Source organism: Stegodyphus dumicola, chromosome X1 (genome assembly GCF_044657685.1).
Source record: "Stegodyphus dumicola isolate Sdum_Otavi_A_Nest chromosome X1, ASM4465768v1".
In the NCBI taxonomy this organism is placed as follows: Eukaryota; Metazoa; Arthropoda; class Arachnida; order Araneae; family Eresidae; genus Stegodyphus; species Stegodyphus dumicola.
In genome coordinates this window covers 132,842,635-132,856,274 of record NC_140780.1, presented here as the reverse complement: position 1 = coordinate 132,856,274, position 13,640 = coordinate 132,842,635, and positions in this window count along the sequence as shown.

Here is a 13,640-nt window from a genome sequence, read left to right as displayed (position 1 = left end):
ATCCTTCACAAACAAGACATGATTGCATTATAATAAGAGTTGAGGACAGAATTAAATATATTGGTGAAGATATATTTTTATGTATTAATTTTAAAAATATAAGAGATTCTTTAAGGCAGAAAAAAATGTTTCATTTATTTTGTAATAGGTTTTTTGAATCGAAATGTTATGAAGATTATAAAAATGCACTAATATAAGTACAGCTATTCTATTTAAATTTCTGTCTTTGGTTGATGTTATGAGTATTTTTTTTTCATTGTGTTTTTTTTAATAGAAATATATTGAAATTTTAGTTTTAATTTTAAAGCAAACATGTATATCAAATATCAGTAAATGGATATTGTTGTTAATTTGATATTAACTAATGAAAGAAAATTCTAAGTATATTTTATGTATAATACAGAAACTTGTTCTTTGGAAATAAATAAATGTATTTAAATAGAAAAGCTTCTTGGTAAAATGAATGTATTTTTATTTTTTATAACAATTTTTGTAAGTATTGTATGTTTACAGTGCAGTATATGCTTCAAGGGATTCACTCGTGTTGAAAATTTAAGAGTTTATGAAGCGATTATTCGCTGAACTTATGTGATATATTTGTAAGGTTTCTTGAATACGAGTAATCTGAAGAGATATTTGAAATCTCATGAAAGAAACATCAAATGTAGTGTATGTCCTAAGAAATTTAAGTTTATAGTTTGAAAAGTCGCGAAGCTTCTCGTCTTAGAATTTTGTAGTGAATAATCACAAGTTCTTTTCATGTAAAAAGGATATAAAAACTTATAAAGTTACTTTTAAGAGTAAATCATGATAAAAAATATTTAGTGAGCATAAGAATTTAAAACAATATGAATCTTTACATCGTATTGAAAGTTCGGACATTTTTTCAAGTAAAACAGAATTTGAAGAATATCTCACGAAACTTTTTTTTTTAAATGTTGCCGGTGTCAAAAGAAACAGAAATATGCTGATGATGATGTTTTGAAACAGCATGATACTTCTCTTCTTATAAATTGCATCCATTGTTTACAAGTGTTTAAAAGAAAAAGTGATCTCTTACACCACATTCGAATGCGACATGATTTGATGCGAATCTTACAAAAACGAAGAAACGTTGACATCGTTAATACATGCAAGTCTTCTAAAATCGCAAGTCTTAATAGTATGTTCGCAATTGAATCGATTTGCTAGAACATAGAAAATGATCATGTCTTAGATGTACTTCTTGAACATATAAAATTGTAGTTAGTAGGGAAAAAATGAGTTATGATGTAGTTTTTACACTGAGTTATGATATCGGTGTTTGAAATGGTAATCAATAGTTTCATTTAAAATGTGTCGTGAGTGTGAAAATGCAGAAATAAAAGAGCTTTGGCGAATTTAATAAACTTGGTTCAATGTGCTTGATGGAAAAATTTGTTCCATGTGAATTAAATAGTGTAAGATATGAACCTCTTTCTCTCAATAGTTAATTATTCAATTGTAAGACAATTAAACTTTAAATATATATGCATATAGTACATGTAATGATTAATATTACATTGATTAATGTAAATAACTGATGATATGTGTATTAACATAGTGAAGGTTCGCTTTTATGAAGTTCTAAGCATTACTTTAAATACCATTCATAAAACTTTTATCTCATATATACAAACATGACAATATCTATTGAGTTTTCGTTTATTCTTTGGAATGTATGAAAGTTTAAATATTTTTTTTTAATTTAATGTAGATTGGAGTAAAATATCTGTATCTTTCTTCATTTCAATCGGTAATATCTGTATGCTGGTAAAGGTACATATGTTCGTAAGAATTATACTGTGTCACATTTTTGACAATCTTCTTTCATTCATATTAGCTAATAAGAGAATTATTGAAGTTAGTAAAGTAATGAAAATCAACGTTATTGAAAGAAAACTCTAAAAGCATTTACATTTCCAGAAATATATCAAAGTTCCTTTTCTTAAAAACAGCAGGTGTATCGTAGTTTTTATTTCTATTTCATTAAAAGCTGAACTTGTAAAATAAAAATTTTCTATTAGTGTAAGGTAAACAAAAAGAAAATCAAGAGACAATCCGTATCATGAATGAAATTCAAGTCTTACATCGGATTAAAAAGAAATATTATGAATCTAAATGTTTATGCCTATTTAGCACAAAATGCGTTTATTTGTGTTATAAATTTAACTAAAACCATTCTTATAACAGTATGTTGCCTTTAAACTGGGTAAAAGTGTTAAGTATATTTTCTGATGGTATTGATATACTTGTCAAAGAAGTTCTAGAAACCTCAAATGTCGAAAGAGCATATGATAAGAATCTCCTTTCCTATCGCTACGTCAGTTACAGGTTAAGGGGTGGCTTGAATGGATAAATTTAATGTTTGTGCAAAAATATAGTAGTTCTATTTTGAAATGAGAAATAATTCGCTTTTTGTCAATTAAGGAAACTTGTGGTATTATTAAACAGAATGTCAGTGAAAGACATTGCGTTTGCATAGTGAATTATGAAGGTACTGAAAGGTAGTAAAGAAGGTGAATGAAAGAATTAATTTGAACAAATAAGGTAAGGCTATCATTAAAAGAAAAAACTGTTTAAAAGATGTTAGAATTAAAAGTAAGATGTTAAAATTTAAAAAGATGTAATAGAGTAAAACCAAAGAATACTGGTAATTCCCATCTGGAAAACAGTAATTTGAGTACGATATTGAAAAAGTTGGTTTTAAGAATTTCTTTATGCATGTGATGCAAAACAGTTGCTAGTTTATCATGAGTGCTGACATAGATGCAATTAGTGCAGGAAAAATAGTAAAATTAGTATAATTAGTGTCTCTAAAACATGAAAAAATAATAGTGTGAGCAGTGTAAATTCATTTGAAGTACTGAAATATGACATAGACTAAATATCAGAAAATGTAAGAAATATTTTGGTATGTGTGGATGAAACACTGAACGTGGTTGTAAAATTAGAAATGAAAATTATCAACACACTTAAAGGTAATCGGGATTTAAAACTAAACATGATGTTAGAAACTTTGAAGACCATAAAACTATATGAGAAAGAAATACATTTAGATATAAATGGTATTAAACTGTAAAGTTGTGAATGGAAATTTCTGAGTAAAAACTGTAGATGATCTATTATGATCGGAGAATAAAACAAGTATTTTAAAAATTGTAAGGAAATATTTGAATATGGAGTAAATGAAAACAATCCATATCGTTAAAATGAATAAAAAGGGATAAAATTTTGGAATTACGAGTGATGAGACAGAAATATAAACATTATAATAAATAAGTTAAGCTAGAATTAAGAAATATAAACACAGAAGGGAAATCATGAACGTAAGAAAAGCAATTAACAGTTATAGACTTAAGTTTTTTAAAAAAATATTCGGTAATGTAAGGAAGATATTGTTAAACATGTAAAAGAAATTAGAAATTCTGTAGAAAATTTAGTAAAAGAACTAAGATCACGAAAAATAAACGTTTCTTTTTAAATACAATTTCATATCGCTAAGTTAAAGTGTGTATAGAATACTAGAATGGTTTAAAAAAAGTAAATGAAGTTAAAATTCAGAATATATTGAACATTATAACGTTAAAAAAGTGTGAAATTGCATCTAAAATTAAGTAATGTAACAAATAAACAGCACGTGCGGGAACGTTTGTGAAATATAACGTTAAGTTAAAAATCAGGGTATTCTGAAATTTATGAAAGGTATGAAAAAAAAATAGTATGCGGAAATTAAATAAAATATTACAAATTAGAAACGTTAAGTATTAAAAAAATATGACAGTAAATGAATATGTTATTATGAACAGAAAACCTAAGAAATAAGTTAAAGTTTCATTTAAAACTATAAAGGATAAAAGTATCAGAATAAAACTGAGTAATAAAAACAAATTATCTTGTAGTTACATTTTCATAACATGATGAACTATCATTAAAGGAAAGTCTTTTTTATATTTGTTTCTTTTACATTGTTTTCAGAGTCGCGCATTGAATCATTTTAACACCAGACTTAAAAAATATATTTCTAAAACATATAATTCACTTTTTCATTAATAGAGGGCAGCATCGCAATATCATCAAAATTAAGATGCAGAAAATATTTCCCGTTGCCAATATTAAAAAAACTAACTTTTAATGAAAAGCAGGAGGTCTACAACTCAATCAGCAGTCTACGAACACCTCAACTCCACTCGAAACCACGCCTTCTAGTGTGATGACGTTGCCTTTGGCCCCGCCCTCTGTGATGTCATTGACCACGCCCTCAGCTCCTCCTGATGCAGAACTGTCATTTTCTATCTACTAAGACGCATAAGAGTTTTAGTAGCAATAAATAAATTAATAATTACAGCAATGTTCTGTACTATAGAAAAATAGAGATTTTCATCAAAATACACTTAATTTATTCATCTACATAATTTCCCATGCCTTGAAAAGATATTTTGCACGTTTAAAATGCACGTTTTTATTGTTTTAATATTTCTTTTGAAGCTCACATTTAACATTAACGAAATACAAATTTGGAGATCATTCTCATATTTTTCTGTGTTTTATTACCGTCTCACTATAGTTAGAAGAATAATCAATCATTATTTTGTAAACACTGGGTTTTTTACTATGATTATTGAGACAAATATAAGTTAATAATAAAAATAATATATGTAAGCTGTTTAAAATCTTTTAAGCTCCCTTTCCTATATTCAGAATCAGTTCAAGCTTTGGCAAACAGGCTGGTTGCGGGGTTGAATTTCGTAATTTTCCCTGTGTGTAATGTAACTACAAGGAAATTTCTCTTAGAAAGTCCTCCACAACGATATCTTTCCTCCTTAGGCAGATAGCTCTAGTGTGCTAGTATGATATTCAGTTAACCTAACCTAACTTAATCTTTATTCAGAATTAAATGTCGTTACGCTTTTTTCTTACACTTTTTCTTTTCCAATATTCTTTCCAGAGTCCTTACATTACATTTTGCACTGCATTAAATTACTCTTTTTATGGCTTTTTATGAATGATTAAAAAATATGAAACGGATTGTTTTGTTTATCTTTCTCAGCACTGTGTCCGAGGCATATTTTAACTTCATCATTTGAGAACCTCTTACCGCTCAGTTATCTTTTTAGTTCTCAGTATGCGCAGAAATAATCTGGAATTTAGTCCCGGCTGTATGAAGAGAGGCATTTTAGTATTGCTCTAAACCAGTTCATATATAGTATTGCCAATACCACAGCAGCAGCATGCGGACAGGCTTTGACCTGAATTAAACAAAAAACACAGTTTCTCTAACAAGTCGATACTTCTTCCTTATGGCTCCATGCAAATGATTTTACAAGAAGTTTACATATTTGTCAACGTTACGCAATTCGCCCATGAACAGACAGTGTTGACATCAGTAACCACAGAGAATGACCTGCCAGAATGGGCTTTAACTTTCACAGTTCTTTGACGTGCTTTCATTTGTTTAAATACTGAAGCGCGGCAAAATGTTTCACCACCATATGCATGCCATAACATTACATTTTTTTGTTTACTTTGTTACCACTCTTTCCGAATTTAGTTCAAAATTCATTCATACCTCTGCAGCATTTACCCAGAGAAGTTTCCCCATTCCTCCTCCAGCAGACTGTAATAGTACAGATGTCATATTTAATATTAGGGGAAAGATATCGAGACAATCTCAAAACTTTTCAATCAGTCCTTGTATAGGAATAAATATTATTATAAGCATACTTTCCTGAATTTCTCTTGCTTTGTTAAAATCGAGCTTTCTTGAGAAACGTTTCTTAAATCAACATGGCGTTAAGGGAAGAAACAATTATCTTCAGTTTATAAAGTAAAAGTCTTCGAGTGTGTTCTTAGATATCTGAAGAAACTTATCAGGTCATGCCAAACATTTCTCAAAATCTATTATAACGCTAAGGCAAGTAATTAAGCGATATATATATTAGTGTATATAAATAGAAATGACATCTGCACCAGCATATTTTCACATTTTAGAAATGTAAAGAGAAAACTACAAAACTTAAAAGTGATGACAGTGACGATGAACGAATTTGAACCGTCGAAACTTCGGTAGTAAATGATATAGGGCATACGATGTAATACCCAGAAAGAACAAAGATCATATATTAATATCATTTTGTCATTTATATCCCTCGAGTTATCGCGACTACACACCCTATGCATATATGGCTTAAAGTCAGAAGTCTTGTTAGTTTTTGTTGTGCTTGAAATTGTGCTTGGCTGTTAAGGCTGATATATTTTGAACTAGCAAACAATTTTTCTCACGCAACGAACACTCATTCAGACATCTCGAAAATAATGCAACTAATCTGCTTACTCTTTCACAATTACAATTATACTTTTCTATGATCATTACATAAAACAAACAATGAATATTTTTGCTTTCTACCATTTTCGTAAAAGAGGAAAACTCCTTTCTTTTTATTGACGAAGAAAAGGTATTAATTAAGGTCTTTCGTCAAAACGAAACGTCGTAAAGCGAAAAAAAAAAAAAACCTACACATGTATATAAGAATGTTTAATTGAACCAATACAGGGAACACTAAAAGCGTGTGTTTGTTTTTTGCTCTAGAATGTCCTGAAGTTTAAATTATTTGTCTCTTACATTAAGCAAATTCGGCCAGCTCAATTACAGATATATTGTTTATACTGCATTGCTGAATAAACATTTCCAATTAAAATCCATTAATAAATCATCATTAACGCCGTTAATAAGTAGTTATTAAACACCTCCTCTTGCTGTTTAATGACTCGGAGGTCTGCCACTCCCCGAAATCTACCGTCTTCTAGCTTTCACGCACATTTATCTATCAATGGTCTGTACGACTGAGATTATCCTCTTCGTGGATTTACCTGCTTGGTAATAGTCTTCCCTCATTACTCAATCTACCATTGTACTTTGTTTCTTTGGATTTTCCCATATGAGGTTGGTTAAAGCGCTTTTGGTTTTCTCATAATGGCTTTGCTTCGGGAGATCGTTTTACTGGATATGTATTTCTTTTCTTTACTCTTCTAGTTGGAAATAAAAAATAACTATCTTTTGCATCTAAGAGTTCAAAATCATTTCATGCTTCGAAACTTGCTAAACATTTGTTCGCATTTTCAAGGTTATTATCTCATTTTCTTATCACAAATACACTGAGTGATTTTTTAATATTTTCGAATCTGCATGCATTTTTTTTTTCAAAATTTGAGATTTGATCACATAAATCTGTATTACAGAAAAACTTAATATCTTATATTTGGGTCCAGCTATTAGTGTTTGTAAGAGCTTTTACGTTGTTTCATACTTTAATGCCAAATTTATGAATTTCGTCTTTCTTAATTTATTTCCAGTATGAAAAGTAAAATTTACGGAAAATGGAGTTATTTTCTGTGTTAGCAGCTGTTTTCGACTTTGTTTCTGTTATTTCAGATTCTTGATTTTAACTTGATTACACTTTCTCTTTTATTTGCTTGTAAATAAGCATATTTTAACTTCTATTAGCTTGACATGGAATGCGTATACTTACTGTTCAAATATATATTTTTCAAGAAAAAGATATTTTTTTATACCTCCAAATTTCTTTGCAATTTTATTTTAGTTGTCTAAAACCCAATACCTTTGCTTGCAGCAATTTTTTCCCTTATTCTATTTCATTTTAAAGTTTTGAAAATCATGTCTTTAGATTAACGCACATAACAATTTCTGTTTGTCTACTTTTTCATCAGAAGAATAGTTTTAGTTTTTGTTACATATCTTTGCATCATACTTGATCTTCGTAATACTATGGTACCTGTATGCTTAACAACTTAGCATATCGTGTAACAAGAACTAAATATTTGTAGTGTGAACGGAATTTTAATAAGCGTACAGTGAAAGCTGCTATGACCTTTAACAAACAGTGAAAGCTACTATGACCTTTAACAAGGAAAAATACGTATTTCAGCTAATATTTATATGGAAAGATGTGACTTTTGTACTATACCTAATTTTTTTACGATTGATGATTATTGAAGGCTTTAAGGTCACTGAAAAGCCTCACACTAATTAGACTCATCCAAGCACAAAATCGTAAAGTGATATTTTAAAGTATAATACATCTAATAATTTTGCTAATGATATAACAAAGACTTTGTTACCTCTTTAGTTGATTGGGTACTATTGATTTTAATAAAGAAAGCATTTTAAAACAGTCTGCCTTCAAAACTGCTAAAAATTGTCTACTGTACATCAATAATAGATTCTCTACCCCATAATGATTTTAGCCTCAGTACGAAAATTCCTCATCAAAAGATAGCATTCAGTTATCTATAATGTTGTTGAAGTTCTCACCAGTTGAAGTATAACATCTCTGAACATTAATGCCCTCTCGGTGAATTAAATAAGCGAAGTAGGAACGAGTGAAACCAGAACATAAGTGAAATTTGATAGACATAAAAAGATACGTATGAATGATATATATGACCTCAAAAACAGGGGCTTACAATTAAGTTTTAGTCTCAAACAAAAGCTTTTATATACATTTCATTTTTTTATGTCACAAACTGTTATAGATTTCCAACTGGAGTGTATTCATAACATTTATCAGAGTAAATAATGTGCTCCGTATAAAGATTTTTAATATAAAATAGTCTTTGAATGCCTGATGTTTTAAATCATGAAATGTTATAACATTTCATGATTTAAAAGCACATCTGATAAACAAAAAAATAAAAAAACACCAGGCATTTAATACCCCAAATTTTACGGGTTAAACATTTGCTAGTCTTATTTCTTAAACGCTTTTTACACGCCGCATTTATGCTACATGGTATCTGTAATTAGAATTAACTAAAATAGGATAAGAGTCAGTTAACTAGAACATTGCTGATCAAAATATTTTAATTAAGAAATGTTTGGGAAGAAAGTTAAATAACATATTATTGATCATAGGAAGTTAATTCACCATTTTCTGTTAATTAGTTAAAAAGCGACTTCTACATCCATTCAGTTTTACATTTATAGAAATCTATGTATTGTGGCAATAACATTTTTATTACATTGAGACTTAAAACAATTAAACGCTTATCGTAGATTGATTTGATTTTATATTTTGGATTAATTTTCTTGCTTGTCCCTGCTTTGTGGTCCTAAGCGACTGAAGAACCAATACTAAGGTATAAGATAAATGAAAATGATAATAGTTTTATTTAATTTTGATGTAAAATATGAGGTTATTTTACTATCATCATATGCGAAGTGTACTGTTAAATGATTAGTTAACAATCATCGTGAGAAAGTAAAAACTTACGTGAAAAAAAGATTTCAACTTCGGTTAAAACATTTTCATCTTTAAAAAAAAAAAAAAAAAAAAAGGAAAGGGGGGGGGGGAAATGAGAGATTGCAGTCATTTTTCTCAGCCCCGCAAAGTAATAAGAAAACATGCAACAACATGCAGATTAAATATTCACTTTTGTCCCTAGAGTAATATTAATTTTGTCCCTAGAGTAATATTAATTTTCTCTTTTACAAGCCTTCGAAAAAGAATTCCTGTAAAGCATTGTAAAATAAAACTAATGCCACGAAACGAGCTTAAAAGACTTTTATATGCATTTTGCTTTTTCCCCTCGAGATTAATATTCATTTTTTCTCTATTAGAATTTAAACGGAAACTATTGTAAGGGCGTAGAAATAAATTGATTTTGCTTCATTTTCGGGCCATTTATTTTTCACACTTTTCACTCGGCTGTAACATTAACAACAATGTTAGCACTCGCATGCCTTTTGAACCTAGTGGGAGAAAAAACTCTTCTTCTCACCACACAATGCATATTTTTTTAGTAATTTATGAGCCTTTTATAATGCGAAGTTTAATCTTCGGCTTGATTAACATCGCCATATATGATACATTGCACTAAATCGATTGGACAAAAGATTGGTTTCATTAATCTAGTCTATTACCATGTCAACACGTTCAAGCCAGCAGCGCTTTTGTCTGCTATGTTTTTTCTTCTTTCTTTCAGTTATATCGTCTACTGCGCACGGCAATTAAAACCCTTTTCGTTTCGGTGTAGGAAACAAAGTGCATCTGGCAACCTCAAGCTTGTTTCTACGCGGGGAAATTTATTAAACAGAGTAAGGGCCCATTAGTTTAATTAATGTTCTAATTGAGCTCCATTCAGAATATCAGGTTTCCCATTCTGCCCCTCAACGAAATAAGGGAAAATGAGAAGTTTTGTTACCCCGGGGAATGTGTTTGCGGGGAATTTCGATTAAGCCTGACAATCACAATTTGCCGCACCTACTTTTACTTTTTCTCCTGGTTCTATTTGCATTAACGTGAAGTAATTGCGTAGATCTTAACGAGATGGATTGAGTTTTATTTGTATATGCGAAATGACATAGTCCACAATTGTGTGGATTGTAGAAATAGCAGGGAAAAAAGAACTTCTCTAGTCTGATGCTACATTGATTGTGGGCGGGAACTGTGGAATGCGTGGAAGATTTTTCAACGTGATCAAGAATCTCTTGAACATTAACTGCATTTCAAAACGTCAAAGTAGAAGAAAATATTTTGCTGGAAAGGAAGATAAGAATCGCTTAATTGTATATCTCAATTGCATACCTTTCGTTTTTCATGACATTTTTTACGTAATTATTGCCTAGTGTTTAGTAACTAGTCTTTATTAGCGCAAAACGTAATGGAAATAATTTTGTAAATTATAATAACCAAGTAGGGTAAGAATCTTAATTAAGTATCGTAATAATCTTAATTAAGTATCTTTTGTACGCGAAACAGTATATCTAAACTTTTTCTCCTAAATTCGTTTTAATTGATGAAAAATTTATTCATCTTATTTGGGAAGAAAAAAAAAATAAGAGGCAGGAATAAACAGTGGATTAACAGCCTTAGAAAGTTAAAGCAAAGACACTGGAAAAATTAGAATCTATTGATTGTGATTGTCTACTAAATGTGCTTCTCAAGGTAAGATGAAGATATTTTCTTGCCCTATACGGAAGGTGTCTCTGGTGCATTTTTTTATAGTAAGGAAAAGATATTTTATAGTAAGTACTCCAGGAAAAAAGCTTATTTGAAGCAATTTTCAGATGTAGCTATAGCTATCTATTATTCTCATAAATGGAAATGGCCCAAACGAGAGATGTTACTGATTCATTTTTAGAGATAAGATGTCAATTAGGATAGAATGTTTATTATTGTAAGTTCTTTAGTTTCTGTCATACAAGCAAAGATGAATGTGCGAAAAGCTATATAATAAGTAATGCTACAAATATTGAAATGAGCCGCTGTAACGTTTTATAATGTCACTGGTAGTTCTACTCTGCTGCGAATCTCGATGAACGAGCTGACTGCGTGGATATTATCACATTTATTCAATGTGCAGTTTAAAATACGAGCCATTTCCCCCTCGAAAGGCTTCTGCGAAGGCATACCTTCTCTTAGGCAGACAGTTGTGGTGTACTTTGTTATATTCAAATAAAACAAACAGAAATTATGTTACAGTGGGCTTCCACAACAAGTCACAATTTCTTAGCCCATGCCTCCCTTTTCTGAGAAGCCTTTTCACACAGAAAATGGTAGCCTGTGACAAAAAATCGAACCAAATTCCAGTAGCATTATTAAGGCTCATTTAAAATGACTATCAGCTGAGTAAAAATAATTTGATTTACCATGGGTCTTAAAGTACCTGTATTAATTCTTCTTAATTCTGCTTAAGTACTATTACAAACGTAGTTTTTGTATCTGCTTGGCGATCAATCAGGGATCTCAAATTCCTCAAAGAAATCCGAATGATTAAATTTGGGAATTTTTGGAAGTTTGGTTTACTTGATTACGGCAAATCTGATTATGCGAGTCGTACCTACCTAAGAATAGGGATACTTTCGTAAAGATCATTCTAAAAGAAACTGTTTCGTTTCCACGTTACAAACAAAACAAAACAAAACAAAAAAAAAAAAAAACCGCCCATGCTACCAGCCGTTCTCTTGGAATCGAATCCTGGCCGAATAAACAATCTTCAGCGCCTTTAACGCTTGGTTGCTGGTGGGCTGGAATTTCCAGAGGAATAATGAGCAATATATCATAGTAAATACGTCAGGACCTGAATTCAAATTAGCAAGAAAATGGCAATACAACAGCAGTTTAAATGCCAAAAATTTTATGTGGCTTTCACATGACTTATAAATTTTATTTATATAATTAATGGTCACGAATTGTTATCTATTTTAGTGTAAAAATATGAAGTGGATAGAATATGCCATCCATCATTTGCTAAGTGTCTCCAAAACAAATAATTAAATAAAAAAATTTCGTTGGAACGTTTTGCTTAATTGGCGAAGCTGGTCAATTTCAGGACCATTTTGTTCCATTTCAAATGTGAGTTGAAATAGTTTAAGTGCTTAAAGAATCAGTACTTACGTATTAACGCAACCACATAAGTAGAATTCGCGAATTTTTCAGAATATTCAAACCTCTGGCATCCATGCGAATAACCAATCTTCCGCCAAGCATATTCATAACAAAGTCCTTCAATCAAGCAACGCCGCCATCTTCGTATGGGCTCTTCTTTACTGTATTCCAAGTTCAACGATTTTTTTTTCTTCTTAAACTTAGCTTTAAAACATGAGCTTGGGGAATTTGCCAACAATGGAAGAAGCTGCGATAAAATCTCTGCAGGAATGCAGAGTTTTAGTGAAAAGTTTTTAAAGGGGACAATAAGGAAGTGTATTGTAGATAGCTGCAGTTACCCAGGATTGCACGAATTCGAGTCTTTGATGTTTTTTGAAGCGAAAATAGATCCCTGTGTACTTCGGGAGGAGAATAGCGCAAATAAATTACAGAAAGATTTGAAGAAGAATGTAAGCACTTTATTTTTTTAGTGTGTCGCCTAACCCGCCTAATAATTAAAATTTATATTTTAAATTGCTAAAGAAGGTTTTCTTTTCATATGTTGATAATGTTTACTGATTACGATAAATACGGATAGTTTGAGAATCTTTTTTTAAAGAAAGGCACGAAAACCACCAACTTGCACTCGATAAGTAACTTTTACTTTTCCTTTGTAAAAAAAATCGCCAAACTGTGCCAAGGTGGTTGCGTTATTACGCAAGTGCCAAAGAATTTTTGATTTGAATTTAATTACGAAGAAAACATGAATTTTGTTACAATAAACACATATGACGAAAGACACATATGAGCATATAATTTAAGCGTATGTGAAATGAAATTATAGATTCCACACGCCATCAGTTTCATTAAAAAATAATTTTTCCACAAAATGTGCATTAATAAGTAATTTAACATTTCACCAGTTAAGCGTTTTGCACACCAGTAGCCGAATGTATATGACGACTGAATACTAGTAGTTAGACCTAAGTTTGAATAACTGCGAACGACCTAGCTACATGGCATTTTTATGGTCCTTCCTATGTGTAATCTGAATAAAAGCCCTTCGAAAATCATATACGAAGGCATACATCGCGTTAAGCAGGTAATCCTAATATCTTTGCCATAATTCAATTTCATTAAAATTTAATGAATACTTATAGTTATGTGATAAGAATCATATATAAAAGCATTGCAGTACATAATTTAGAGTACTCATTACATTTCTTTAAACTGCTC